The sequence below is a fragment of the Macrobrachium rosenbergii genome, unplaced genomic scaffold, assembly GCF_040412425.1.
Source record: "Macrobrachium rosenbergii isolate ZJJX-2024 unplaced genomic scaffold, ASM4041242v1 282, whole genome shotgun sequence".
NCBI lineage: Eukaryota > Metazoa > Arthropoda > Malacostraca > Decapoda > Palaemonidae > Macrobrachium > Macrobrachium rosenbergii.
The window spans coordinates 1,958,912-1,986,838 of NW_027100730.1; the positions used below are offsets into that span (position 1 = coordinate 1,958,912).

The 27,927-nt window shown below is 44.5% G+C and overlaps 2 protein-coding genes across 2 annotated transcripts in view; both read left to right on the top strand.

The window, feature by feature from the left end:
- Positions 1 to 27,927, top strand: part of LOC136838228 (zinc finger protein 271-like) — a 526,618-nt gene that overhangs the window by 400,323 nt on the left and 98,368 nt on the right. The gene's annotated exons all lie outside the window — the stretch shown is intronic.
- Positions 7,828 to 27,927, top strand: part of LOC136838237 (zinc finger protein 79-like) — a 41,669-nt gene continuing 21,569 nt past the window's right edge. The window contains exons 1-2 of the mRNA XM_067103100.1: positions 7,828 to 8,000; positions 26,910 to 27,034. The gene's annotated coding sequence lies outside the window, so the exon portion shown is untranslated. The remainder of the gene's footprint in view (positions 8,001 to 26,909; positions 27,035 to 27,927) is intronic.

Sequence of the window (27,927 nt, forward strand, 5' to 3'; positions counted from 1 at the left end):
ATTGTGTACATTGTAGAGCCGTTGCAAAGTATACGACTGTTACATGCCCTGTAAGGGCGACAAATCGCGCTTCTCCTTTTCAGATGTACATTTAATCACGTCATGTATTTTACCTGTCTTTATTTCAGATTCTTGGTGTACCTCATCTTATGCATCATTGTACGGCCTTTCTGCCGATATCTATATCTACCTTTTATATGTCATGTAACAAATCTTGTACGTATTTTTATGCTTGTCAGAAAACACAAATCGTGTACGGACGCCACTGGGAGTCTGGGGTCACCTGCTACCTTTCCGTCTGCTTTTTGTCTTATAAACACGTCGAGAATAATAAAGAAAATTACGGGCTGCTCTAGAAGCAAGAGCCCGTGCTGGCACAAGGCCAGCTAAATCTAAAACAACAACAACAACAATAAAGAATTAGTCTTTCACCTCTGACTTTTCTTGAAGCCTCACAGCCCTATAAATGCTATATCTGTCAGGAATTTGGTCACAGGACAACAAATGGCTATTCATCTAAGTTATAGCGTCCTTACTATCACTCCAAATTACAACTACATTGTCTCTTACTCTTCAAATTTCCTCTAACTAAATTCCTCTCTTAATGTTCATGTATCAGTGGTGCCGTTATGAAGTTTAGGTAAGTTCATTAACGCTCTAATATGGTTATTAACAGTTATGAGACTGTACAAAAGCAAATTATGAAAACGACAGCCACAACTGATAGGAGGCCGTTGTCACTCTAGGGATTTTCTGACTGGTGATATGGCAAGGTTAAGCCTGATAGTCCAGGGATTTGGGAATATTTTTTGAACAAGACTCGAAAAAATAGGGGAGAGATGAAACTTGGTGGAATGCTTTACTGACCATTATAGAATGACATAATAAAAGGCACCACATGTCCCATGTGTGGGTTTTAAGTTATGGCCACATGGCCTCAGGCCCTGAAAATGCAGTTGTCGTTGTGCTCTGTGCTATAACGTTCTTAAATTAAAATCATCTACACGGTCATTAAATGACCAATAATCCACAAAATAATGAATGATACACATACAGACATACAAACATTGTTCATTGTTCGAAACTTTATCCCAAGTGATGTGTTCTTGAATGGGTTTCTTCAAGAAAGTATTGCAAATCAGTGGTTCTAGCGGTGGGACTGCTCAGAAAAATATCACAACTGTGCGCCCAAAGGATGTCAATCTCATTAAATGAAACAAAACCCAAAGGCCATCAATCAGTTTGGCCTTCACAGTGGTCTGGTTATTCACTTGCACCTGGTTTTTTCAGCCACCGCCACGACCTGCTTCTTCATGAACTGCTTCTTTCTTTTGTTTTATTTCCAGGTAAAAAAAAAAAAATCATTATCTTGAACAGAAATCAAACCATCAATATTAACTTCAGCATGTAAGAGGAAATGTATTACTAGAAGGTTAATAATACAGGTGGCTAACCGTTGGCTTAAAGGTTATACCTGGCTAAATCTTGTGGCTACAAAATTCGGTGGGCTTCCTCACCATCACAACGACCCACAATGCAGCCGAGACAAGCAGCGCTTCAGCATGTGCAATCTCCTACGCAAGGTTAATACACAACTGTTCCATCCCCCAAGATAAGACATAAAACTAAACAATAAGCATCAAGAAAAACTCGCCATGAATAAAAAAATAAATCTTTGCAAATTCAATCTATCAGGGGGTGTTAACAACTCTGCTTGCTCTCCTTAAAATTGGAGTGTGGGGTGCACATAATTCATCCCTCTCATTCTTTTGAACAGTACATGGTGCATCATTATCAGAGGACTCTACACAACCTCCTTCTGAGACTGCAGGTAGATTATCGTTACAAGAGTCATCTACATTACTAGAAGAAACAACATGTGAGAAAAATCCTTAGTTGGATTAACAAGGCTGCTAGTAAATCTAGGCATTAATTGGCCATGGTGTCTCTTCCAGAACATATTTCCAAAACTATGAACTTGTACAAGATAATTTCTTACTCCTAAAACTTCTGAAATTTTTCCTTCAACCCAAATTTTTTGCAAACACTGCATCTCCAACATTATACTTAGGAGTTTCCTGGGAGACCAATTTCTTTGACAAAACTTCAAATGGTTGTTTTAAAGGAACAACGAAACAGTAGTTCAGCAGGGGACTTTCCAGTACTAGAAAGTGAACTTTTTCTATAACTGTACGAGAATCTACAACGCCTAGTGTTTAAAGATCGACTCTTGAACTTCTTCAAGCCGTCTTTAAAAGTCCTCACAGCTCGCTCAGCTAGTCCATTTGATGAAGGGTTAAATGGTGCAGGAGTTATAAGACATACACAATTTTTCTTACCAAAAGCCTTAATCTCTTCAGGAACAAAATATGGTGCGTTATCTGATACAATTTCGTCTGGAATACCAAAATTAGAAAAGATTTTCCTCAGCACCTCAACAGTAATATCTGCTGTCGTTGAGGAAATAACATGGACTGTTGACCTTACTAATTTCTAGATCCTCTAGGTTAGTTTCACTTATTAACAGAGTTCCAGGAAGGGGCTGATTGAGACACGTGTGTTATCGTCGGTAGATTTGTATTTAGACTGAAAAAAAAAAACGGGAAGAGCGAACACACGGTTTATTTACATGCAGGTGTCGCCATGACTGGCCAAATCGACACAAGCGACGATTGCAATGCCACTAACACAACACGAACAATATAAATCATAATATGCTAACACTTCCCCTTGATTTTATTGCAATGCAGTGAACCTTACAAGAACTGACACTTCAAAAAAAAAAAAATTGGATAGCCAACGACACAAAACCATCAAAATGCAATGATGATTAGTACACGAGCCAAAAACAAAATAATTGCAGATAAAGAACTAAATAGACACTGTTGCTGCAAAGAATACAAAACGATAAACGTGACTACATCTGTCACGATCACATTTGGCAAAGGATTACTGTGCTGCAAAAAAAATAAAAAAATTTATCAGAAGGACAAATTAAAACTTTGGCATGGCTCTGACTGTCATTAAGGAATGATAAGTCCAATTCTTGCACATAACTCCTGTGTCTTCCTCCCAGTCAAACCCTTGGTTAGAAGGTCAGCTAGATTGTCATGAGATGCCACATATTGCAACTTTACCAACCCCTTCTTCATCACATCCTTCATGAAGTGATACTTCACATTTTCCACATTCTTCTTTCTTTAAGTTAGCCAGAACTGGAATTTTCTTCAAGGCGTCATAGTTGAGATGACCCATTCTTTGATGCCAGCATCGATACCTGAGCAGGCAATGCCACAGTAGCTCCCTCATTATCTTTACTAGGCCAATCCAGATTCATAATGTACATCTTCCCCTCTTTCCTAGCAACGAAAAGTTCAATGCCACCCTTAGATGCCCTTGCTAGGTCGCCCACGAATAATACAGAAGCACCCTTGGCAGTGATCTGTTGTACAGACACCAGACTGCAGTATAGGTTAGGGACATACGTCACTTCCTGAAGCAGAATCTTGCATTTGGCTTGAATCACGATTACCCCAATCCCTTCCACTGAAAGTCTATGTCCATCGCCTATTTTCACAGATCCCTTGCGTTGCAGGTCGATGTTCTTGAACTTCTTAATGTCACAGCACATATGATCTGATGCACCTGAGTCCAGAAACCACTTTCCCACCGATGATTTTGACATGTAGGCATGTGCATCCACTTCGGCACATAGAAGCACTGCTTCTATTTCTTCAAATTCAGCTACAGAGGCCTTGGCATCCCCTTTCTTCGTGCGTTCCTCCTTGAACTTCTTCCAGATTGGGCATTCCCTCGCCTTGTGTCCAGGCTCCTTACAGGTGTAACACTTCATTTACTGTCACCAGAGGTGTCCTGCTTCTGAGGCTGCTGATTCTGCTTCTGCTTAGAATGCTGTTTAGCCGTTGCTTTCAATGCCACAGGTTCTTCTTTTCTTGATGTCACTCTGTTGTGCAATGATAATCACCTTTCTTCCATCACAAGTTTGCTCTTCATTTCTTGATGTGAGCTTATCCAGATCACCCTCGAAGGATCTTACAAAGCATCATACTCTTGAGTGGTAGCCCAAGTAGCAAGAAAGCAGCAAAGCGAGTGTCTTATTGGAATGCCGCCCATTCTCACCTTCTGAATCAACTCATGCATCTTGGAAATGTAATCTGCCATTGGCACTGATGGCGCTTTATCCAACCTAGCCATTTCCTTGAAAAACAACATGGCGTGAATAATCCCAAATTCACCATACATTTCCTTGAGTGTGTCCCACACTTTCTTTGCAAATCTAAACTCGCCAACATCGTAGAGAGTGGAGCTGTGCAGCGCCTCGATAATGACTCCCCGAGCTCGGCGATTGACTCTGGCTTGTTCTCGGTTGAGCTCTGCCAAGGCCTCTTCTTCATTCTCATTATCGTGAATGTGATACCCAAACCCAGGGTCAATGGCATTCCAGCAGTTCTTGTCAATCGTCTTCTCGATCCTCTTCGACCACGAGTTCCTCTAGGAATAGCCATCTTCTTACTTGTTGATGGAAACAGAGTTCTTATATCAGGAAATGTGTTCTGGGCCCCATAACCTGTTGACCTTACTAATTTCTAGATCCTCTGAGTTTCACTTAACAGAGTTGTGTTATGCAGGTGGCGCCATGACTGGCCAAAGAGAAAACTAAATGCAAAAAACAAATCGACATAAGCGACGAATGCAATGCCACTAACACAACACCAACAATATAAATCATAATATGCTAACAGTCACATGGGCATTGTACGTTTCTGTACTGATGTAGTGACGGTTGCGAGCTGGGTAATCGTGCAATCCGCAACTGCAGATCACCAGCATATGCATCAAAGCCCTTATTCTTTCAGCCAACACTTTTAATCTGTTCCAGACAGGTTTAAATTCGTGCACCACCAGGGCATTGCCTCTTACATACAATCAGACAAAATTGTATCGACGCGTCCAGAAGTTCTCATGTTCAAATTGCGTTGCGAAGCCACCTGGTTTTCTATACACCTCTACAACCACTCCTATTACTGGGCAGGACAGGAGGTAGTGGCGAGTGGCCTATCAATGCTACTGTAAATATTATAACCAACCACATGATCTTTGACACGTAGTCTACACATCAAGTCTGTCGAAGGACTACTCTGTCAAGAAATTTTTGACGACATTAAGTGGACTGTATGTTTTCTGATTCTTAGCCTGGATGTTGTAGGCTTGGGATGTGCAGTTCTAGAGACACGACTACAAGTCTCAGATTCAGGTGCTGGATCATACAAACTATCTAGATTTTTACAATTTTATTACAAAAGTTAAACTCTACTAACGCCCTGGCTGTGCACATTCACTTTACCTCTAACAGCAACGACACTATAATTATAACACAAACTAGAAACAGCCAGGCCAATAAGTTGGTCTCATGGCCAAAGGAAACACACAATATTTTAAAGGCAAAACTAACAGCAATTTATCACTTGTGGCGCTGTGCAATCGGCATGATCTAAGCACAGAAAAACAACAATGCCAAAATTATTCTTCTACATTAAGAAATACTACGACCACTCCTGGACATGAGCAAGTTTCACTGAAATTCGTAAGTCGGAGTAAATAACACTTACTTGCTTTGAAACAGAATTACAGGTTACTTTCTCTGACCACAATTGGTGTTCTCACTAATTTTCAGGATTTCTCAGATAAATCTCGAGAAAGAAGCAACGCTGGACTCAGCCACGGCAGATGAGTCTCCGGCACACCGGCTCTCTACAGTCACGCTGTTGCCCGTATACAGAGTAGCTAGGAAAGAAGGACGATTGCTGGAACGCAGGGCGACGTCAGCTTTTATAGTTGCACATTTGGCGACGCTTCCAGAACAATATAATACCGGCAATTCGACGGACACAAATAACATTCGAACATGTTGACAGAAAAACGAGAACCACGAACTCTGCCGCCAGCTTACCGCTTCCCAACCCCCTCGCTTATCCTGAACGCTGTGATGGATTGTCGAGAAGAAACGTATCCAATTTTCCAACGATAATATCGTATGCTAACTCTCCCCATTCAGAATAACAACAGTGTTAACTAGACGTTTACGTGTGGATGGGGTTACTTGAACACCGAATACAAATGTGAAGATCAAATCTATAGGAACTCTATCGCGGGAAACCTGGAACTCTCAATAACTTTCTTATTTTGTAAAGATATTTTTGATATTAAGGCATCGTTGTAAAGGTAAAGTTCTCAGATCTAATTTGATGCATCATTTGTTGGTTTTTATGTGTAAATGGCTCTAGAGGCCATTATGTGATTCTTCCATTGCGGCGAGATTATTATTGGGACTTTGATTATATATCAAATTTAAAAACTGAGAACTTTACCCTCACAACGATGCTTTAATATCAAAAATATCTTTATAAATAAGAAAGTTATAGAGGGTTCCGTGAGTTCAGGGTATCTCGACATAGGGTTCCAGGGAATGAACCTGGTCAAATCTATGTTGGTCAAGCCGTCCAAAATGGCTTCCTAAGTCCGACTGCTTCTCTCTGCTCATAACCTTGGAGGTGTCTCAAAGCTAAGGACTCAGTTATCTTGATACATTCTCTCTCATCATTTCTACTGAAAGCCTCTCTTTCTATTGTATATATATACATACACACACACACACACACACACACACACACACACATATATATATATATATATATATATATATATATATATATATATATATATATATATATAGAGAGAGAGAGAGAGAGAGAGAGAGAGAGAGAGAGAGAGAGAGAGAGAGAGAGAGCATCGCATGGCACAGTCGGTTACAGCAGCAGCTTCGGACTTAGAGAGGTCTGTGGCGCTGGCTCAAATCCGCAGCCGACTGATCAGAGAGGCGGACACTTTGCTATCCGTGTAGAGACACCCGGGATTATGTATGTGATCAACGGATAGGTTTGCTTAAAAAGCAAATGGGTGTTACAGACTAAGTACACACACAAAACAAAGCCACAACAACATCTTCTAAAAAAACATAACAAACATCTCACACGTCTCGAACTCTCGACCTACCCGCGCAACAACTTCTCGCTGCTGGGAGAAAGGTCGTTGGGTCTGGTATGATACATGTAACAGACGCTACCGGGGTCCACGTTAAAAGAAGAAGAAGAAGAAGAAGAGAGAGAGAGACAAATACATAAATCTGCCAGAGATGAATTTAATGAAACTTCCTACGTCACTCACACCTGACTGAAGTCTTTCTATCAAGAGCTTATTTTGAAACATTGCTTTCCTCTCTCTCTCTCTCTCTCTCTCTCTCTCTCTCTCTCTCTCTCTCTCTCTCTCTCTCTCTTTTTCAGACCCTCGAGAGAAATTGCAAGAAGGAGAATAGAGTAGGCAAATTTACACAGACACTACAGAACTCAGGCAGGACAAATTGTTCTACTTACTGAGATGGGAGTCCTCCATCTCTGTCGTGTAAACTTTTGGATGCCATTCTGGTTGGCCCTTGGGTTAAGTAAAATTAACCTCATGTTAAAATACGTTAATATTAACTCACAAATATAAATAAAATAAGCTGCTATATTTGCGACACACTTTTCCCGGTCCGTGAAATTCTTAGGTACGGTAGAAAATAAGTAAATCGCCAAAAATGCTTCATTAATCACATTTCTAAGACGAATTACTTAATTCTATGTCAAAATAATATACCTAAAATATATATTTTAAATTCATATTGACTCAAAATGTTAAAAAAACGGATTTTTAACCCAAAAAACGATTGAAATAAACGACCTAATCCCCCTGGGTGGAAAGCGGCCCAATGACATGTAAACAAACAACTGTCAAGTTGACGTGGCTTCAGAGAATCAGTCAGAAATCAGTCGATTTCGACCGGAAATATTGACTGAATGATCGAACCGAAGGTCAAGCGAGGTCAATCAATGATTGAGGTTGAATTCGCGAGTAAATAGTTGGGCCAAGTTTAAGTTTTCGAGGTAAATATGGTTGAAATTGGGAGGCATTTTTGGTCTCAAGACTCCAAAGGTTACGATTTCCAGTGTCACGATTTCCAGTGTTGACCGTTATTTTAACGTTATTTTAACGTTGTTTTCGTTGTTTCTGTTATTTAAATAATGTTCGAGGGCAAGTCCATGATTAAAGTTGAATTTGCCTGTTATAAATTGAGTTAAATACGAGTTTTTATTTTAAATCGGCCGTGGTTAATTGAAGTCTCTTGAACCGTTATTTAAATCGTATTGAAATAACGTTGAAGGTCGACCGAAGTAAACCTGTGATTGAGGTTCATTTTAAGGGTTCAGAATTGGAGGCCATTGAAGGACCACAGGACACCAACTTTCCCGCCTAAAAAGTAATCAAAAAATGAACGAAAACTACGATCTGTTCCGGCACTGCTACGACCTAACCTACCTGACCCCCGAATATCGTGTCCTGACCCAACCTAACCCCGAGTTAGGGCGCCGTGCCCTAACCTGGATGGGGGCTTTGCCCTCCTGAACCCCCCCCCCCCACCGTTTAACCCAGCAACTCGAACGCGCGGGTAAGTTTGCCCCTTCGTTCCGATCGGCGGGACTGACGGTCTGTTCGGCCACGTGCTTCGGCACTGCTGTGACCTGACCTAACAGGCTAACACCTAACCTAACCTAGAATATCATGTCCTGATCTACCCAAACCCAACACAACCTAACCTTACTTAGGGTGCCGTGCCCTGATCTGGCCGGGGCTTCACCCCTGATCCCCCCGCCGTTGTAACGCAGTAATAACCCGAACGCGTTGAGCAGCCTAGGCTATACCTTAATGGTAGTAGGTCCAAATTATCATTATTCATTATGCAATGTTAACCGCAAAGAGAATTGCACCGCTTACCTTACTTAATGTCGCTGCTGTCCGACCACGAGGGTACCAGCCTCGGCTTCTTTGCAGCGATTGGGAGTTCATGTAAATTGGAAGTACTGGGTCTTATTGTTTTCGGCCGGGAAAGTAAATCAGAGGCGGGGGATGTTGGGCAGCTTTTGAGCGAATAGACACGTTTAATTAAATCCAGAAATGCCTGAAATGAATACAAAACTTATTCCAAATATCACTCAGGAGTTAAATTCGTCAGCAACGCTATGTTAGGGAACACAATTTCATCGCAACACTCCATTTGGTGGTCAAAGACGGAAAGAAAAGCTGACTGTGGGTCAGGGCTTAGGTTTATGAATCATATTGATCAGGCAGATTCTGATTGGTTAGATGTGTTTAATCCAGGACCCGAGGGAATGATTTGATTTGATAATGATTTGTGGCATTATTGATGTAGAAGAACGTTTTTCTCAATTTAACAGACTCACATATGTTTAATTGCCTTACAAAAATGCGTGGTTGTAAAGAAATACCCCTTTGACATAGCCTAGCCTAGTAATTATCTTGTGGGAGAGATTAATGGTTTGATAAATTAATCTCTCTAAATGCATGAACTATTGCAAAGCCAAACGTTGTTGACATTTCTTCAAATTTTATAAGGAAGATGCAGGCACTCCCGGGTTATGCCAGGGGTTCCGTTCTAGGGCTGCGGCGTAAACTGAAAAATGACGTAACTCGAGATGTCATCAAAAATCATAAGAAAACATGACTTTTAATCCTTTGGGTGTCTTGAAAATGTTGTAACTTGCTTTTTTATTGAGTGTTTAAAAAAAAATGCCTCCAAATTTTTACCATTCTTCTGTTTTGGAGCCGTATTTCTTCTGTCGGATCGGTGTCGTTGCCAGCGTAAACCTGGAACATGAATTGTAACCCAGGAAATAATTTTTTATGAATACATTTGAGGAGTGTCATAAACTCGGAACGTCATAAACCGAGTCCGTAGTAACCCAGGAACTACCTGTATATTGATAGATGGATGCATTAATATAAAGTGCAGCAGGGTAGTGGATGGTGTACTTATTAGATTAGGTTATTGCTAAGACGACCACACACACACTAAACTTGCCAGGTTAAAAATCAAGAATTATTCCGAAGATTGATGAAGTGCCAAATAAATTAACTTATTGTTTTTATCTCAGCTTGACATCACCTTGGTTAAAATTATGAAGGACGAGTACAGGTTTACGATCTTTTATCTGTAATTCTAAAAACCGATATTTGTCCCTACACAGTATACAAACCATTGGTCTTTGCATGAGGAATTTGCTTCAGCGTAGCTGGAGAACAGTCGTTTAACTTTTAAACAAGGTGATTAGGTAGTTAACTATCGCCTGTCTGGTGGGAGCCCCGCCCACCCAGATGGTAAGCGTTCACTTTGCTTTCAGCCACTGTGTGATGAGGAATGCTGCATCCTCTGCCCTGCCTACCGTTTTGCTTGGATTATCCTTCAACATTCCCGCTGGGATTGTTTCTTGTTGTTTGTTTGTATGTATATTGTGGATACAGTGAGCCCCCACCTATTTGCAGTTCCGGATTCGCTGCTTCACCTATTCGCAGAATTTTCTCTGGAATGTACAGTGGACCCCCGTATTCGTGTTCTCACGATTCGCAGACTCGCGCATTCGCAGGTTTCTCTGTGGAAGATATCTACCTGTTATTCGCGGAAAATTCGCCCATTCGCGGTATTTTTCACTGATAAATATTCACTAATTCCTGTATTTTCATATAATTTTCGTGAATAAATGCACCTTTTGTGATAAAACTATTAAAATACTCAGGTGTAAGATTTTTACAGCGTTTTTCTTGTGTTTAAACTATCAAAATGGGCAATTCTAAGTGTTTTTAGAGGGGTTTTAAGTATTCGGGGACTTTAGCAAATACAGGGGGTTCACAGAAAATCCACTATTCGCTATATTTTTCATAGAGAAATATTCCTAATTACTGTTTTTATGTAAGTGACTTACCAAGTAATTGCATAGCTACTAGCTTTCTACACGACAGTCTAAGAATTCAAATTTCATCGTGGTGCTACTATCGCTCGTGTAGATGACAAGGGCCTGCCCACTTTTGGGATGGATAGGTACAACTCAGTAAAGAGCTTCAATTCGTTTTCTGCCGGCTCCCGACTAACATCGGTGGTTTTGTGCAGTCATCATCGTCATTTTTTGGATATTTGTCCAGTATTTTGGTGAAGTATTCAGATTTTGCTCTTTCGGTGTGCCCCGAAGATTTTCTTTAGCTATTTAGTAATTTTGTTAGCTGTGGTTAACTTTATTCTAATAAGCCAGGATGTCTGACTCTAGTTCCTGTAGTGTTCGGTACTGTACTGAAGGTTGTAGAACTAGGTTAGTTAAGATCTCTTTTGATTCTCACACTAAATGTGCGAAATGTCGGGGACAGGACTGTAATATAGATCTTACTTCTTCAGAATGTTAGGATTGGGACGAGCAAAATGGAAAGCTTTAAAATTGCGCTAAGCGAAATTAGATAGGCATAGAAAGAGGAAGGTGGCCCTTAGAGCTGAGAGTAAGGCTAGTGTAGCTCCTGCTCCATCTCCTGTGATAGAAGATAGTGCTGTTTCTCCTCCTCAATTCCCTGCTTTGTCTCCAATCCTTAGCCCTCCTACTTCTTTGCCTCATACTCCTTTACCAGGGTTCTCATGCTTCCAAACTCGACATCATTGCCAGCCTCAAATCTAGGTTTGACAAGAAATTTTTTAATTTTTAGCCAACACGGTTATGGAGTTGGGCGTTTCATTTAAAGCCTCTGTGACAAGTGTCTCCAGTGTCAGTACAGTAGTACAGTGCAAAGTGACAGTGTTGTGCATATCGAGGAGGTGGCTACCCATCCCACCAGCTCTCCTAGACGAAGGGCCCTGTCCCGCTGCCCCTCACCGTGGAGAGGACATACCGGAGGTCCAAGGGAGGCTGGTGTGGTTTGCCCACGGGTAGTCACCCCCTCCTCCGAAGCCTGTTGTCCGTTTCCAGGCTGCGGCGCAGAGTGCCACTGGAAAGGTGTCTCGGTTAGCGCTGATTGTCTGTCACCGGACTCAGGTGACTCTTCGCCCGACAGGAAGTGTCAGTGGCGCCAAGTTGTCGCCTCTAAGCCTTTCAAGAGGCATTCCTCCATTGCGGGCAGTTCTCCTCCTCTTGTTAAGAGGTATAAGGAGACAAGTGTCAGTCCGCAGCCTTCGTGCAGCCTCACCATTCTGCCTCATGAGCCCGAAGTCCCCCGAGGTCTTTGAGTGCCCAGTGCTAGTGCCTAAGTGCTCTGATCTTCCACGTAAGCACCCACTGCCCTCTTCTCTTCGGTCTTGCACTCCTGAGCGTCCGTCTTCTTCCAGGTGTGTGTCGCTCATTTCGGCGCCACACTCTGCTTCTTCAACCCCCGCTGCATCAACTTCAGTCCACTCGGCGCCAACCTCACCTCTTCTGCACTCGTCCACTCAGGAAGATTCTACCTTAGTCCCACTTCATCATCAGCTTGAGGACCTTATGGGCTTCTTGAAGAAGTCTTCGTCTTCCAAGGGCAAGGCCCCTTCTTTGTCACTGATCTCGTCAGATGAGGAAGAAGCTGAGCATGACCCCACCCCTTCGTCGGCTTACTGCAGTTTGCTGAAGTTCTTGGCAAACTTCCTGGACTTCTTCGAGCCCGCCTCTCCCACTTCGCTTACGTCTACCTTCCTCATGAGGAAACACTCTACGGATTCTGCTTGTTTCCCCAAGTTAGTTCTTTCCTTGTCTTTGAAGAAAGGAGAGCTGTTAATCAGCTCAGTGGTCTGGTTAAACTAAGGTATACTTAACTTTTCGAAGAAAGTCCTTTGAGAGGTGGATGACTAGTTGGCCTCAAAGAGGGAGCAAGGTAAAACTACCTTTGCCTTTCCACCTTCTAAGCTCCTGAAGAAGAAGTACCATTTCTATGCTGCCAGAGAGGTGCCTTCATTGGGAATTTCTGCCTCCTCCCAAGGGGACTTCTCCTGTTTGGTTGATGCTACATGCCAGGCTACGTTCTCCTTGGCCAAGATTATGTTTTCCTCACTCGATCTTGACCATCTTGTCCAGAACCTTTTTAAAGTTTTAGAGATTTCCAGTTTTCTGGATTGGACTGTGGGGGCTTTGGCGAGAAAAATTGAAGAATGTCTGGACCTTGCTGAAGCTTTCACTTCTGACTGGCTTGGTGTCTTTATCATGTGCCGACAAAACAGTCAGAGATGGTTCTGCTGAACTCGCTTCCCTTTTCTCAATGGGGATCCTTAAAAAATGGGAGTTGTGGTGTTCGTTTGCCACAAAGGGAGTAATATCTATGCAGACATTGGTGCTCTTGCTCTCTCCCTTAGACAAGACACATCTCTTCCCTCAGGATACAGTTAGAGGAGTGTTGTCGGCCTTGCAAAAGAAGTCTACTATGGACCTTTTGGCTCAGTCTGCCAAGCACCCAAAGGAAACTCCCTCTGTTTCCAAGTCTTTCCCGCCCTTGCAACCGCAGCCCTTTCATGGAGCACAATCAAGACCTCAACCCAGACCTCGAGCTAACCTGTGTCCTCCCTCGAGGTCCATCAAGAAGTCAACCTTCAAGCCCACCGCTAAGAAATTCTGTCCTTCGTGTGTCCGTTGGAGCCAAGCTACATCTCTTTTGAGAGGAATGGAGTCACAGGGGTGGACCCTGGTACTCCATTCTTTTCAAAGAGAAGCCTCCCTTGTCCAGGTCACCGATCACCTTGACAGCCTACTCAGCATGGTCTGAGAAGTTTTTGGCTCTTGCTCAAGAGGTAGAGTCCTTGATTCACAAAGGGGCAGTAGAGGAGGTATTGGATCATACGTCAGAGGGTTTTTACAACCGACTCTTCGTAGTCCCCAAATCATTTGGGGGGCTGGAGGCTCGTTCTGGACTTCAGCGCCCTGAACTTATTCGTCGTGAAGACGAAGTTTCGCATGGCGACGACCCGCTCTGTATGTTCTCCCTCCATTTAGTGCAGCAGATTGCTGTAAAAATCGTTCAGATAGTGAAACAAGCATGAAATTTGGCACAAACATTCCCTAAGACTACGCTCTCTTAGAAAAGGGCGCTGGCCACCTGAAAATCCAAGATGGCGGCTATTTTTCAAAATGGCGCCATCTATGTTAATTCACTGGTTTGGGAGCATCTATTGGATGGAATATGCCAGTTTTTTTTTAAACCTCGACTTTTAGGTTATAAAAATGTTCCATACCACACATTTTATTGAAAACCCTTACTAAATGAATTGTAACCAAGATGGCGTACAAAATGGTTGCCATAAAAGTTTTTCTATCCACAGCGCTAGCAGAACATAGAGACCAACTGTTTTTATTTAATGGTATATTCATGTGATCAGACAGTTTAACTAATATGCTATTTTCAACTGAAATAGTAATGGTATGGTCACATACAACATTGTGTCTAAGACTGTAACCATAAAAAGAAAAGAAGAAATCGGACTAAAGCAACCAATCTATGTATAGGTCTCTCAACCTACACCTTTGAAAAATTCGAGGATAAGAAGGTAGGCATAGCATGACACGTTGGATGCTCAAGCTAGATTATCTACTGAAGAGAGGCAATATTTATCTAGACTTCACATTTGCAAGTGCACAGAGCTGTGCAGGAAGACCCAGCTTGTAGCACTTGCACCTTTCCCGACAGCCTGCTTTGCATCCACATTTGGTAAGCTGTTGGCAACTCTTTGGCTAAGGGCGAGTTGGTTGTCCAGAGGACTTGCCATGCTTCACCAGACTTTTGCCATCCCCACTCAGCAGGGTTCTCTGGCTGTGGCTGACACTGGGTGGCCTGCCCCACACACAACCAGCCTGATGCGCTTGCGCTTGGTGTGTTGGAGGAGAGCTCCCCTGGTTGGTGGAATGGCCTCATATGCCCTTTGTTTTCTGGCAAACATATCAAGTCTAGCCTCATCCACAGTGCCAGCAGTGCTGGATCTTTCATACATAAGTATGACAAACCTCTCCAGGACCTTCAGGTCACTCTCTTCCACTCTGAGAGGGTAGTGACTCAGTTTGGAGAACACAGTGGAGGCCTCTGGAAAGATGTTCCATGTCTGCCAGGCGGTCTTCTTGCCCTTGCTCCGGAAGGCTGACACTGTATCACAGCCTGTGAATGCATGGAAGAAGAGCATGCCATTCACCTTCTCTGGCCCAGAGAGTTGCACAGGTCATGCACAGCAATCCAGCGCAGGCTCTGGCCTTGGCAAATGCCACCCATAGCTTCTCTAGCCCTAGATTGTGGAGAGTGGAGAAAGCACTGACTGCAACGACAAGAACATCTGTGTCATTTGCTTTAACCGTGATGGTCTTGGCTCCATGTTCTGTGGCATATTTGGCATGGAGAAGATGCGGGTGTCAGCTTCCTCATGAGCACTTTTCCAGTCCCTGAAGACTAGCCTCATGAGTGCTGAGGACAAGCAGACCCTTTCGTGGCAATGACAACATTTGTGGCAGACATCTGGGCAACTTTGTCTGCCAGGAACTGGAACAACTCTGTCTTGTTGGCATCGTGTCTTAGGAAATTGCGCCAGTTGGATGGAATTGTGTTCTTGTCTGTCACCTTGCGCCTTCCTCCTTGCCACGTTGGAGCCTGGTCTCAGCTTTGAGGCTGGATGTATTGTATACATCAAATACAAGATGTGATGATGTGTACTTGCTGCTATAGGATTGTATCACAGGCAAGAAGTTGCAAAGTGCATAGCCCTCAAAGGTCTTTCCTTTCTTTGGTGGCAAGGCATGGACCAAAGCTGATCCATCTACAATGAGGACATCAGTCTTTGGTTCTTTGTCTTCTAGTGTAACATGACTCTCAGGACCGAGGTCAGCTGAGACTTCTGACATGTGTACAGCCCACCACCCTCACTAAGGAAGCTGGGAATGTTTGATTCTCGTGCTGGAAGAATTCCTGCAGATCACATTCATGGCTCTGACAGGATATAAATAGCTTTGAGAAAAGCTGGCAATCCTCCTTCAGAAGTTTCTGCTTTGACTGTTCTACAGGAGCAGCTTCTTGCCTGAAGAAGTCAGTTCTGTTCTTCTTTATCGGCTCATAGAAGGAGACTGCATTGTTTGCCAAAGAGTCTGAAAACTTCTGAAATTTAGTGCGGCCTCTGTCAAGGTGTGTCTGTAGAAGTTCTGCTGAGCTGGGGTGGGCAATGTCTTTGTTGTCAATGGAATACAGATCCTGGCTCTCTTCCTGAAAAGGACTTCCCAAGTGTTGCAAAGCCAATGACAGCTTGCTGACTCTCTCCAAGAATGTCTTCTGCGCATGAGGTGTTTGTTCATGGTGTGTTGTCTGCTCATTAGACTCCTTACTTTGAACCGAGGGGTTATCCTTTTACCACCTTAAACAAAGCACACATTCCTGTATGGGATTCAACTAGGTTCGGTCTCCTACACCTAGCCCGATCATTCATCCAGTGCCATTTAAGTCCCGTGTGATCTGTACACCATCCGGGTAAGTACATGAACCATCATGTACAGCCCCCCATACCCTTGGCTCGGCTCTCGCTGGCACATCCTGTCTATTCAGGTGCGGCTATCTAACTATAGCTGGTCTGGGGCTGTTAGAAAGCATTTGGGACACTAAACTAAACTATACTACAACTACTAGTCTAAGACTACAGGATTAGTAAAGCTGGATTAGCTGGCACTGAACCCCATGCTGAGTTACACAGCAGTGATGTCACCAGTGTGCCCTGGTTGTGTGCAGACATACACTCTTTTACATTTATTAATTTTTCCTTCAAAATTGATGAGTTATTCGAAAGAGATGGCCTCATTAGGATCTAAAACCACAGAAACCAAGATCCATGCTTAAAGCGATAATTGTTGAGCGGGCATTATTTCTCATTATAATTATTGTTTCTACCTTTTCTTGGCAGCCATATAGCCCCCATATTTAAGGTAAACTGTACTGGGAAGCTACAGAAACATAATATTCAAGAAATAGTATGGAAGAGCTTTACCATATTGCTAGAAGCAAATACATGCCATTCTAGTGAAAAATTAGCCAAAATCTGTCGATACTGGCCGCCATCTTGGAATTTGGCCGCCATATTAAATTTTTGCGTGGCCAGCGCCCTTTTCTGATAGAGGAACTTTAAAGAGCACTTGTGCAAAATTTCATGCTTGTTTCACTATCTGAACGATTCTTATGAAATATGCAATTATCTGCTGCACTAATTAGGGCGACTGGATGGTCACCCTGGACATGAAGGACCCCTGTTTCCATGTTCCCATCCATCAGGACTCCAGGAGATTTCGGAGATTCGTGTTTTGAGGCAAAGTTTTCCAATTTCGTGCCCTTTGCTTCAGTCTGTCAACAGCCCCTCAACTTTTCACCAGGATCCTCGCTCCTCTTGGGAAGTGGCTTCATCTTCTCAGGAGCAGTGTGTCCCTCTACCTGGATGATTGGCTACTCTGCTCCACGTTGGAAGCACAGTGTGCGGAGGACTTGAAGAAGACTCTATGCCTAGTGCAGGAGTTAGGCATTTTGATAAACCCTCAGAAGTCACAGTTGACTCTGACAGAAGATTCCCCATTTAGGGATGATTCTGGACTCTCGAGTTTTGGTTTTTCTATCCCCCAAAAGGATGAGTCTTGCCTCCAGACTGTTCGGGAGTTCTCTCTCTCGGTTTGCTCAGTGGTCCAGTGGATGAGTCTCTTGGGCACTTTGGCCTCAGTAGAACAATTTGTGAAGTTGGGCAGGCTTCACATTAGGCCCCTGCAATTTTACCTGAAAACAAACTGTGCAGGAAGACCCAGCCAGACTCCTTCATCTTCCCTATCTTGTCGGAGATCAAGGAGGATCTTCGATGGTGGTTGTCAGAAGAAAAACTCCAAGTAGGGATATCTCTTCTGCCTCTGAACCCCAGCCTAGTTTTATTCCGATGCCTCCGATCTAGGTTGGGGAGCCCTTTTAGAGAGTCAAAGGTTTTCAGGAACATGGACTTTGGTTCAGAGGTCCTTACACATAAATGTCAAAGAGCTAAAAGACATTCATTCACCTGGACCTTCAGTCTTTTGCTCTGCTTGGAGCAGGGAAGATTGTCGCAGAGTATGCGGACAACACCACAGCTTTGTCTGATGTCCGCAAGCAGGGGGCACTCACTCCCTCACTCTCTGCGAGACAGCGAAGGACCTCCTTCTTCGGGCCGGCAGAATCAGATCACGATCATTCCTCGCTTTGTTCAGGGAAGCCTGAATGTCTTGGCAGATGAATTAAGCCGTTGCCGTCAAGTCCTGCCGACGGAGTGAACCTTAGATCCCCTAGTCTGCCTCGATCTATGGAGGCTAAGGGGCAAGCCTTCCATAGATCTCTTCACGTTGTCAAGGAACCACCGTCTGCCTCTCTTTTGCTCCTCAGTTCCGGACCTTCAGGCATGGGCAGCAGATGCCATGCTGTTAGATTGGACAGGCCTGGAAGTGTATGCCTTTCCACCGTTCGGATTGATCAGGGAGGTGATCAACAAGGTATCATGATGATCCTGGTTGCTCCGCTCTGGACCCGGAAGGAGTGGTTCCCAGACCTGCTGCGTCTTCTTGTGGACTTCCCAAGGCTTCTACCACAAAAATAGTCGCTGCTAAGGCAGCCCCACTTCCTCAGGTTTCATCAAGGGTTGTTTGCTCTGGCTCTGACAGGCTTCAGACTGTCAGGAGCCTCATCAGAGCGAAAGGCTTTTCGTGACAAGCTGCAGAGGCTGTTGCTAGATGCAGGAGAGCTTCTTCTAGCAAGCTCTACCTGTCAAAATGGACCATTTTCAGAAGGTGGTGCGAGAGCAATAGAATCTCTTCTTCTGAGACGACTGTGAGCCAAATAGCAGATTTTTACTCATCTTGAGGATCTCCAGAAAGCTGTCGGCCTCTACAATCAAAGGATGCAGGTCAATGCTTGGCTCAGTGTTTAAGTATAGAGGGTTGGACCTGTCCTCTAATCAGGATCTCAGCAAGAGAAGCCCAGTGCAGTGTCTTGGAAGTTAGATGTGGTTTTGAAGTGGCTGACTGGTTCCACCTTCGAGCCACTCCGCTCAGTTTTGCTCAGAATCTCACGGAAAAGACTTTTTCTTGTGGAATTGGCTACCGCCAAACACATTAGTGAACTACTTGCTATAGACAAAAGAGTTGGGTTTTCTCAAGGGGACGCTGTCTGCTCTCTTTCTCTTGGTTTCCTTGCCAAGAACAAAACTGTCTCCAATCCCTGGCCTCGCTCATTTGCCATTAAGAATTTAATGGACATTCTTGGACCAGAGGAGGAAGAGAGATTACTTTGCCCTGTGAGATCCTTAGGGTACTACCTCCACTGGACAAAGGAAATCAGAGTGCCCTTGAATAATCTCTGGTGCTCTGTGAGGAACCCATCTCGGCCTCTGTCGAAGAATGCCCTTTCGTTCTTCTTGAGGAGCCTTATTTTGGAAGCTCATTCTCAGATACAGGATGATGTCTTACCTTAAAGTAAAGGCTCGTGAGGTTCAGGCCGTTACCACGTCTCTTGCCTTTCGACGCAGTTTGTCTTTAGCGTCTATCCTGCAATCAACTTTTTGGAGGTCCAAGTCTATATTCGCGTCGCATTATCTCAAGGACGTCGAAACCTTATTTGAAAACTGCAGTATGTTATGATCTCTATCCGTGGCTGGCATGGTGTTGGGAGAGGAAGCATAGGGGGCTTTCTGCCCAGCCCATCTACTATCCTCGCCTTGTGGAAAGGTGTTGAGTTCAAGGGAAGTCTGGGGTACATTGTACCTGGAGTACCCACCAGTTTTTTAGTTATTGGGGTGGGTTTTTTTATTTTAGTGTAGGTGACGGGCGTTGTTTTTTATTCTGGTCTCTGCCCAGGGCAGGGTCATCTCTTTTGAATCTTTGTCAACCATCGGTGAACTTCCATGACTGCAAAGTACCCACTGAAGTGGAGGCAATCCTTGGCCATACTGCCAGGTCCTCCACAGGTGAAGATGAGCACCGCCCAGAGGCAGTGCCAGTCTGCAGGAGCTCTCTTTCCAGGTAAGGAACAACAGGCATTATTCTAATGCTAGCAACCTTTTCTATTTCACAGTCATTACTTTCTTAATGTCTTGGAGTAGACTATGTCCATGCTTCCTCCTCCATTCAGTATGGAATCTGCTATGTAATTACTTGGTAAGTCACTTATATAAAAATGACATTTTTATGATAAATAAAGTTTTATACATACCAAGTACTGTAATTACATAATCTGAGCCAAAATGAATTAGAGCTCATTGCTGAGTTGTGCCTATCAGTCCCGAAAGTGGAGGGACCTTGTCACCTAAACGGGCGATAGTAGCGCCACCACGAAATTTGAATTCTTAGACTTCTCTGTAGAAAGCTAGTAGCTATGTCATTACTTGGTAAGTATATAGAAAATATTTGATCATAAAAATGTCATATTTCCATATTTTCATGAATAAATGCATTTTTGTGATGGAACTATTAAAATACTCCAGTATAAGTGTTTTTAGAGGGTGTTTTTGGTGTTTGAACTATCAAAATGGGTAGTTGTAAACATTATTAGAGGGGTGTCAAGTATTTGCGGATTTGAGCAATTCGGGCAGGGGGGGGGGGGTTGTGGTACGCATTCCCTTGAATACCGGAGGTCGGCTGTATTTGTGTGTTTATGATTTTGCAATGTGAAAACTCACATTGCAAAATCATAAACATCTGATAAGCCAGACAAGCGGAAGGCTGCTACTAAGTGTGTGGTCGTGGTACCGCCTATAAGCCTTGTAACCATTACCCCTCATTGATCGATGTTAACCCTCATGTTCTTTGCACAAGTTGCAGGGGGTGTGACCCCAACCCAGAAAGTATCTGTGACGAGTGTCGTGACTGGTTCCCTGTGCAATGGATGAGGTTTTTGCAGAGGAGGAAGTACAAGAAAGGGGCTTCCAAGGCGTCGTCTGATGGTAACGCACCCTTGACGACTCCTGTGGTTGCCGATCCTTCTTGTTCATTCCTACCTCCTGCAAAACTCCCACTCATTGCCGTCATTCCTACAAGAGCGATTTCCCCCTCCTTGTCTTTGCTTGTTTCATCAGGCGGAAGTCGCTGTGGGGGCCCAGGGACCAAGAGGATCTCTGCTCGGTGGTCTCTGTTCATTCGGAGGGCGAGGAATCTCCTTTGGAGTGATGAGAGGCTTCCCCTACTTACCCAAATTTGCAGGTGTTAGATAGACCGAGGAGCTTCGAGAGACTTTTCCCTCTCTGGGTCTCTCGGGTGAGCCTTCGTTGCAGGGTTCGCTCGGCCACCTGAAGGCCTCTCAAGCCCCTCCGGTGACTGCTGCTTCGGTCACTGTGATTACTGCCACGGTGACTATGTCAAGTGGATCGAGAACCACTTCTACGGCAGTGGTTCCTACGATCCCCATGCCCGTTGTCTGCGCTCCTGTGTTTCCACTGCCATCCTTTGGATGGGGGGATGCTCTTCTGCACTTCTTGATGGAGAAGTCGAAGAAGAGGAGCCAAAAGGCGTCATTGTTGGCTTCGTCATTGTCTGCTGCCGCCTTCCCACTTCTTCTTCCAAAGTTCACAGTCAGAGGGAGAAGGTAACTTCTCCCTACTGGAAGAAGTCCTACCCTGGGGCTTCCAAAGATTTGCCTCCTTCCATGGAAGAGGGAAAGGGACCTCTCTGGTGCTCTCCCCAGCCTGCCGGGAGCTTGCTGAGACTCCGCGACTCAGGAGCACCAGGTGCTCGGGTCTCCATGTGAACCAGTGTCACTGATACTAGTTCCAGGAGGTCATCTTCTCAGACTAGTATAGAGTCTACCTCTGCCCGAGTTTCTCCTGACACTTGGGTAGAGGGAGCAACTGATGATCGTGCCTCTTGTGACTTGGGAGCTCCAGGTGCGCAGGCCTCCAAGGAGACCCGCATCACCCCAAGTACTCGGGTTTCTTCGAAACCCTGAGTCACCTCTATCAGTTGGTAAGCAGAGAGAGTGAGTGCCAAGCATCGGGTGCTGCCTAACACCCTGCCACTGCTCACCCAAGTACTCGGCCAGGGTCCTGCGCAGGTGCAGCTTGCCCATGAGTCCACTCGAGGCTTCAGGAGGTCCCCACACAGTCTTCTTCACGTGTAGAGGCCACATCCTTGAAGAAGACTGGAGCATGTTGAGAGGACAGCCTGAGTGCATGCCTGAGAGTGTTCGGTCGCTCTCCCTGGTTCAGCCCTCGCCCGTGTCCTCCCAAACGATCCCACTCACCTGGGGATAGCTTCCATGCATGTTCGCATGAACCTGTTTGCTCTTCTCGGGACAGCCCCCACCCTTGTTCGCATGAGTGGATTCGCTCTCCTGGACACTTGCAGTCATCATCACTGTGGGTTGACGATCGCTCACGGCTTTCCTCTCCTGTTGGGGCTTCAGCTTCCAGCAGGTCCAAGAAAGGTGCTCGGCCCGTCTCACCTGTCCCCTCAACTTCCTGGGGTTACACCGGGAGCCGCGAGTCGGACAGAAGGGGTTGTGATTGGGATGTCATGTCCCAGTGCAGCCCTCCCACGAAGGCTTATGTTCCGGGTTCGGTCCTCTGATCGACCCGGCCGTATCCAAAGTGGTCGAGCAGGGGCCTGGGGGTTCTGCTGATGGTCTCCCTCCTGTTGGGAGAGTAGCCTAGGAGGACTGTGTTCTGGAAGGACCCGAAGGTTCTTTCCTTCAGGACATGGACGCCCTTGAGCTGCAAAGGACTTTCACAGAGATCGTGGGCCTGATACGGAGCAAAGACCTGGGTAGTGGATGTCCTTTGGGATGGATACCTACTTCCCTTCAAGTCTCGGCCACCTCTCACCAACAGTCCAGTCCATCTCCAGACATGTGTTCCCGGTGCGCAGAATGACCCCGCCTTTCAGGGGGAGGTGGAAGTGATGCTGAAGAAAGGCGTGAGTCGCCAGGCTTCTGCAGCCGAGTCTGTTTCGTAGAGAAAGTGACGGGGTGTTGGAGATTGGTTATAGATCTCTCACCCCTGAACCGATTCATTCAGCAGACAATGGAAAGGACAAGTTCTGTGCTCGCAACCATCAGGGAGTCCGACTTCATGCTTACAGTGGGCCTGAAGGATGCATATTTCCAAATACCCATCCGTCACTCCTCTTGCAAGTACCTTCGCTGTATCCTCGGGGAGATGGTGTTCCAGTTCGGGGCATTCTGTTTCGGGCTCTCAACCACTCGCCAGGTGGCAAGTGTTCACCCTGATGTTGTCTTACGCCCATTCATATGGGATATGGCTCCTGAGGTATCTTGACAATTGGCTAGTCCTGTCTCGGTCGCAGTTGCTCCAGGACAAGGATTACCTTCTCAAGTTTTGCCACAAACTATGAGTTGTGGTAAACTTCGAGAAGTCCGATATCATACCCAAGCAGAGGATAAAGTACCTGGGCATGCTGATAGATATGGTAGCAGTGAGAGTCTTCCCCTCAGAATCGCATATCAGCAGGTTCAGGGAGGCAGCGCAGTTGTTCCTGTCACGACTTGAGCAACCAGCTCGGCAGTGGCAAGTCGTTCTTGGTCACTTGTCGTCCCTGGAGAAGCTGGTCCATCTTGAGAGACTTCACCTTCGTTCCCTTCAGAGGAGGATGGAGTTTTGGTCTCCAAGGGACTCCCCATACCTTCCCATTCCTTTCTCGGAGGGAGTGAAACAGGATTTAGCCTGGTGGCTAGATGACAGGAACCTCGTAATAGAAGTGTCTTTACACACACTCACCCCCTCTGGAGATGCTTCTGTTCTCAGATGCATCGACCGAAGGATGAGGTGCACACCTGGACGAGTTGTTGATTTCAGTGTGTGGAGCTGGAACGACAGACACCTTCACATCATTATCCTGGAGTTCAAGGCAGCCTTCTTAGCTCTTCAAGAGTTTCAGGATCAAATGATGGGACTCTCTGTGGTGTTGAACTTCAGTATCCTCATCACCATGATAGTAGCATATGTCAACAAGTAGGAGGGGGAACTGGATTAACTGAAGACGCCTTTCAACACCCATGGAACAATCTCATGGATTTTGTTTTCCCTTTGTTTTGTCTGACCCATCAGGTGATCAACAAGGTCATGATCACCCCGAATCACAGGATGATCCCTGTGGCTCCCAAGTGGCCACACATGCCAAGAGGTATCCAGGCTTACCAGCTCTGCTTTCTGAGGTACCAAGAGAGATTTCCCCTTGACACAACCTGCTATACTAGCTGCACATACAGAGGTGTTACCAGGCTGTGGAAGTTCTGTCACTTCACTCCTGGAAACTGTCCAGTGTCTTGTGCAAGCGAGAGGTTTCTCGTTGCACTATGTCAAAGATTTTTGGATACCTATGTATCCTCTGGGACTGAGTACCAGGAGAAATGGGCCATCTAATGTGACTGGTGTCATCGATGGGGTCTGTCTCTGGTAGGAGCCACTTTCAGCAGATGGTGAACTTCCTTTTCCCTCTTCACTGAGAGAAGCTTCTTTTCGGCTTAGATTGTTGGGCTACAGAGGGCAGTTGTGCATTCCATATGTTCAACAGCCCTGGGCCATCGATTTCCCTTCCTCGTGGGAGATCTACATGCTGATGAGAGCTTCAAACAATCTTGACCTACCTTACGAGATTCATTGGAGAGGGATTGACCCTCAAGACTATGTTCCTGCTTATCCTTTTTCCTTTGTTCTACATGACCAGGAAGAGAGGACTTCGACAAAAGAGTTGTCGAGCTACATGACCTTCGATGCTAGCACCCGAGGAGATGAGGATCTGTTACTCCTGAGTTTGTCCCGGAATTCATATGAAGACTCAGGATCCGTCAGTCCCTGACACCAGATTCAAGTCCCGTTCAGCCCCCTCTTTAAGGACATGGTTGGTAGTGATTGTGGCGAGATACTACTGTATCCAGTCAGAGTGCTGTGGTACAGTACTGTCTTAAGAGGACTCAACATCTCAGGCCTGAGTGTCTGCGTTAGAACTGGCTCGACTAAGAAAGAAGTGTTCAAGAACTTGATCTCTTTCTGGCCTCGTGAGATTATCAAGCAAGCATACGCTGTGTCTGAGAAGTAGATAAGAGTACGTTCTGAGTAAAACCTCATGACATTAGGGACATTGGTCTGTCCCTCGCACTCCAGAAGAACCTGTTGGTTGTACAGGTATTAGGAAAGAGCGTGGTATAGACAATCCACATTCATGTCCTACCTTTGGGATGTTGCCCACAGGCCCTTGGACACATATTTCCTTGGGCCCTGTGGTGGCTGCTCAACAAGTTGTTAGCTCACCCAGCCCCCCCAGGGGACAGATTGCATCACGCCTAAGGTGTTTGGTGGCAAAGAGAGAATGTGAGTGGGTGACTGGTCTCCTCCCTTTTCACTTTCATCTTTCCTCTCTCGCAGAGAGAGGCAAGTGGCCAACCATCAGATGCAGGTGGGCCTACATAACTGAGTACTCTGTCTATAATCTTAAGTAGATTGATAGATGCAAGTCCTACCAGATGCAAGTCCTACCTTCTCTCTAGCAAGGGGAGAGAGGGCCTGACAATAAAACAAACCCGCTGGTTATCGTAGCTTTATTGTCCCCGACACTATAGGTTCATCCAAGCCCTTTTCGAATCAATGGTGCCACACAACCTATTAATTCAAAAGCCCCAAAAGTCTGGCATTTGAACACACTCGTGTTCAACATGCCAGAGGCAAAGGACTCCTTCCTTTGCTCTAAACAACCAGGAATTGAGGCCCAGGTGAGGCGAACTACCAGTCAGTTCAGAGGCTTACTCAGAATCCTCCCACTAATAAGGCAGTCTTCCTCACGTAGAGACCAAAGTTTTGTATTTGTGTGAGAACAAATGGCAAATTTTAAAAGAAATTTGTATGTTTCCTAACGTACATATCCGAGGTCTTTACGTACAGTATATAGCCCACCTCAAGCCACCCCTCGTTCTGCTGCCTGGGCTGAAAAGTAAACTTCAGTGCACTTACAACTAGGTGGACGGGACTCCAACCCTACTGTTGGTAGCTAACTACCATTACCACCTTGTTTAAAGTTACATGGCCAGTTCCAGCTTCACTGAAAGATATTTCCTCACATAAAGACCCCAGGTTTGTATAGTTAGGAAAAATACAAATTACTTTTAAAATTTGTCATTTTTAAGCCTGAAAATCAGGGGTTGAACATTACGTAGATTTGGTAGTGTATGACTGCCTCCCAGCAGATATCAACCAAGACTAATTTCATCCTTGTAAAAATAGAGAAAATATTATTACAGTCATAGTTTTATTGTTATTATTATTATTAGTACTACAGTACTATGACGATATTTTGTTTCAATAATTCTATAAAGTCTCTGACCATATTTTGTAATTCTATAAATTTGCCTAAAAGTAAACATTACCAATCTCTATTTTCATCAGCACCCATTATTGTACATAGCAAGATTGTGAGAAGGGTTTCGAAGAGGAGATACAAAATCTTATTATATTACCAACATTTATTATAACATTAAGAATGTACGGTAATTAGAACACTAGAGAAAGTTAGGGAACCCAGTAAAGAAAGTTACAAAACTCGAACCAGCAAAACTCTCTTCTTTACTTTAATTATTAGTAATATTGATGATTTGCAGGTTAGTATATACTGTACCGATGTTTTATGTATTTATAGGCTTACAAATGTATAATCCTTTGCCAAACTGACTTTGAAATGAGAGAATCATGGACTAATTAGGCCTAAGGTTAGCATAACCAGTTGTAGTGTTTTAATTCCAAAACAGGCATAGATCTACATAAACTGAGCTTAGCCAGGACGGTATTTGCCAAAATCAAGACTAGAACATTACAAGGGGTATGGGCTGAAGTCATGATTTCTGGGGAATAACAAGCGGTATGCTGCTTGCTTTAATCTCCAGGACATTGCATGATGATTGTTACTGAGGAAAGTATTAATGCCTGTATACTAATGGAAGCCCAATACACTTCCTGTACATTTATAACGATCAGTTTCTTTATCTTGCAGATAATTCGTCACGCACCAAGTGCAGACGTGGTCAGAGGTCCTTGGAAAGTTAAGTTTAAGAAATCATCAGAAAGGAAGAGTATTTCTTGGGAACGTGTTAGGACCGCTGTCCATTTTATTTTTCTGTAAGTATTTAAAAGATTATTTGTATGTTTATGAGTGCTGTTGTTCAAGTGTCGTTCAAAGTTTAACTCTTGAGGTTAGGAACTTTCCGTTTAGGCTTAGCTCTCTTGGCATCAGAATTGAAAAAACAAAATCATTTGTTTCCAGCAGGATGCAAACCTTCATCTGATATATGGGAGTACAGGCAGTCCCCAAGTTATGACGGAGATTTGTTCCTATGATTGTTGCAGGTCGAAACCTGGCGTAAGTCGGAATACTGTAATAAGTAATCAGCAGCATAATGCCAGGTTGTTCGTCTACGGAAGAATTTGGCCCCAAACGGCAGAATAACAAACCTTTGCTCTTCACATAAGGATATTACTTGCAGCGATTTTCCAGGTTTTACAAAACAAACCTTTATCTTAATTCCGGTTCGACGGGGAATGGGTGTTTAACTTGTAAACAAGGTACTGTAGTTAACTATCGACGGTAGGGGTCGGAGCCCCGCCCATGCGCCTGTACACACTCACTTTGCTTTTGGCCACCGTCAATTGTATACATCTCCTCTGCCTGACTGACCATTTGACTTACCATATTTTTGTTTTTGTTTGTGAATACTTGTGACATATGAGTGTAGTTGTTTGTTCCTACGTGATATACAAACCATCGGTCCTTTACATTAGGAATTACTTACAGCGAAGCTGGAAACGGCCATTAAACTCTTGAACAAGGTGGTTAGGCAGTAACTAATGTCTGGTAGGCGGGAGTCCTGCCTGCCCGCATGTAAACATTCCAATATGTTTTCGGCCATCATGCTGTGCAGACACGTTTTCAGAGCTCTCTACCTGATTGTCGTTAAGCACTTCTCTCCCATTGGGATCTTTCTGTTGTTTTTGTGTATATGTTGTTGTGTTTG